Source organism: Cricetulus griseus, chromosome 3, assembly GCF_003668045.3.
Source record: "Cricetulus griseus strain 17A/GY chromosome 3, alternate assembly CriGri-PICRH-1.0, whole genome shotgun sequence".
In the NCBI taxonomy this organism is placed as follows: domain Eukaryota; kingdom Metazoa; phylum Chordata; class Mammalia; order Rodentia; family Cricetidae; genus Cricetulus; species Cricetulus griseus.
In genome coordinates, this window is record NC_048596.1 from 134,436,285 (window position 1) to 134,439,814 (window position 3,530).

General features: G+C 38.6%; 1 pseudogene; it reads left to right on the forward strand.

The window, feature by feature from the left end:
• The first annotated feature begins 691 nt into the window (after window positions 1-691).
• On the forward strand, window positions 692-3,300 carry LOC100760901 (annotated as a pseudogene).
• The last annotated feature ends 230 nt before the right edge of the window (window positions 3,301-3,530 follow it).

Here is a 3,530-nt window from a genome sequence, read left to right on the forward strand (position 1 = left end):
CCCTGGGGAGCAGAAGGGGTATGGGATGGGGAGTATATGAGGGGGTATGGGAGGATGAGAAAGAGAGGGAAGTGGGATTGATATGTAAAATAAGATTGTTTCTAATTTAAATTTAAAAATCTATAAAGAAAAGTGGTATGTACCTGTGATTATCCTATTTCTTCTTTCTACTGTAGGAAAATGATTTGCAAAGAGATTTTACCAATTATATAAATTACAAGTATTTTCTTCCTACCATATTTTCTCAGAATGAAAAACAACAATGAAAAGAGAAGTCACTAAAAATGCTATAAAAAGTGAAAATAAGTAGAAAACACCCAGGATCAGGAGAGAAGAATAAATGTAAAAAAATGTATATTATTTATTTGCCTATTTATGATACTAAGCATTAACCCAGAGAATCATGCATGCTAACTCTGAGCTGTATACACAGCCTCCCTTTCTTTTCTTTTCTTTCCTTTTTTTTTTTGAGACAGGGTCTCATTAAGTTTCCATGAGCACCCTCTATATCAGGCATGCCTTGTTAGTCTTTCAGTCTTGTGCTCCTATGTAGTCAGGATCCCAGACTTGTGTATGCCACCAGACCCAGCACTGTATAAGAACTTTAGCACAGCCCTTACAACCCTCATCCCTAAAGCCTCTGACCATCCTGTCAATAGCTGTTGTTATTCCAGGAAATTTCTATTTTACTATGATTGAGATTGTAAGGAAAAATTTAGGTATGTCAAAGTAGAATTTTATAAGTACATGATGCACAAGAAGGATATTTGTATTTCCCAGTATCACATTTTTTTCCTGAAATAAGTTATTAGAACACTATTTATTTTTTCATGGGTGGAGATCATGGGCTGTCTCCAATCTCACTACTTTGCTGTGGGTAGTAGACATTTCTATTCCAATGTCCAGTGGTTTAAAACAACCAGGAATATTTTTGTTCAATGAAGAAACTTTAATCTTGCTTATCTGAACAAAAGAAAAACCTAATATTTCTTTCTTCTTTCTCTCCCCCAATCCCTTAAATTGTTCTGAGTGTTTGAAATCTTTCTTGAGAAAGCCTTTGGACTGCTTCTGCCACCTAGAGTACTTGGCTGGTATTTTCCTGAATCCAATAGAGAAACAACCCAGGCTTTGTTCTTGTTTCACAAGTTTCATGACTGAAATCTCCATAACAAAGAATAAACCCGTAAAATGAAAACATAAAATTATTTAATATAAGATATACATGACATATGAGCTTTCATATATGAGCATTAAAAGAAACAATATACACAAATAGAATATGAGTATATTTAATGGGAATCAAAGAGAAGCTTAATTGAGAGAGTGATGTTCATGAATCAATGCAGAAAGCATTGCTCAGACCTCTGTGTTTGTATGTCCTCCTTACTTTTCTCTCGTGAGTGGGGGACCCTGTGAGAATAGGGTCTTGCCACCTGCTGTAAAGTAAGGTCAGATAAGAGGAAGAAGGAGACCTGAGAAACCATTAGCTTCTGCCGTTTCCACTTCCCAAGTGCTGTGTTTTGTGGTGGCATATCCTGCATTCCTTCCCGGGCAAGCCTTTGTTCAGCTTCAAGCTGAAGATTAGAGAAGCAAAGCAGCCAAGCCAGTACCTCTTAACTCTGCCAAGATGAAATGACAATCCTATTTACACGAATCCTCAGAGGCAAAAGTTCTAAGTTCCTGTCTCCTCCTCCTTATATTCCTTTCTCCACCCAGCCATTATCACTCCTGTCTCTATCTCCCTAGCCCTGGGATTAAAGGTATGTGATCCCAAGTGTTGGGATCAAAGGTGTAAGCTCTGTTACCCTTCACTCTAGTGTAGGCCAGAGTGGCCTTGAACTCAGAAAGATCTGTCCACCTGTCTCCCGAGTCCTGGGATTAAAGGTGTGTGCCGCCACTGCCTGGCTAGCTAGTACAGCTGCTGGGATTAAAGTTGTGTGTCACCATTGCCTGACCTCTATGGCTTGTGGCTAGCTTTGCTTTCTGAACCCCCCAGAAAGCTTTAATAAATCATAAATAATATACCACCACAAGGTGCTGCTGGAGCTCATGAAGGGGCTGGTCCTGTGGGTGGCACTACCTCTGTTACAGTTTTGGAAGCAGAACTAATCCAGGAAGCAGAATCTTTAATTGCAAAAAAAAATACATCCACAGATCATTATTGCAGGTTGGAGAGAGACTAACAAGGCAGTAAGAAAGGCGCTGTTGAGCTCTGCTGTTGATCATGGTTCTGATGAAGTCAGATTCTGGCAAGATTTAATGAATATTGCAGGAACGACATTATCCTCAAATTCTTTACTCATTACAAGGGCCACTTTTCTGAATTGGCTGTAGAAGCTGTTCTCAGACTAAAGAGTCTAGAAATCTGGAGGCCATTCATGTCATCAAGAAATGAGGCAGGAAGACTCCTACTTAAATGAAGATTTTCTGCTGGATACAAAAAGTTGGAGCAAATCAACCAAAGAGAATTGAATATGCTAAAATTCTTATTGCATATATTGAAATGGATACAGACAAAACAAAGATATTTGTCTATCGGGTAAGAGTTGGTTCCACAGAAAAGATCAAAGAAATAGAACATGCAGAAAAGGAAAAGTTAGAGAAAGTGATGGCATAAATTGCTTTATTAACAAACAGGATAATTAATTTATAATTATCCTGAACAACTCTTTGGTGCTGCTGGTGTCATGGCTATTGAGCATAAAGATTTTGCAGGTGTGGAATGCCTAGTTGTTGTCACAGGTGGTGAGACTGCCTCCTCTTTTGATCAGACAAACTTTTCCACTTTTCTGGGGAGGCTTGTATCATTGTATTTCATGGTGCCACTCAAAAAATTTTGGATGAAGCTGAAAAGGTCTTTGCATGATGCCCTTTGTGTTCTTGGCCAGACTGTAAAAGATCCTAGGACAGTTTATGGAGAAAGTTGTCCTGAGATGCTGATGGCTCATGCTGTGGCAAAACTTGCCAGTAAAGTCCCAGAAAAAAAGTAGCTGTGACAATGGAGTCTTTTGCTAAAGCACTGAGAATGCTGCCAACCATCATAGCTGACAGTACAGGCTATGACAGTGCAGATCTGGTGGCACAGCTTCGAGCTGCCACAGTGAAGGCTGTACAACTACTAGACTGGATATGAAGGAAGGTGACATCAGGTATAACAGAGTTTCCAAGCAACAAATTCTTTTGAGGGCAACCGAAGCCACCCCTGTTGAGCATTTCTATTTGCTGTTGATCTCTGGACCAGTTTGTACCGAAGTTGAATTTGAAAAACTTCAACCTTTTAAAGAAGTATGGAATTCATGATAGCCTCAAGTTTGAACATTTAGCTGACCTTCTGTTTTAAACACGGGTCTAATTTATTTGCTATTTCATTTTTCATATATACACTTCAGTTAATTTACAAGTTCATTTCTCATACTATGCATTAAAATAAAAATCCAGTTACTTAAAAAGGAAAAACAACAAATAATAAATATTTTTAAACTGAAAAAAAATGGCGCCAAGTACCACAAGAGTAACAGAACTGTGCTGTT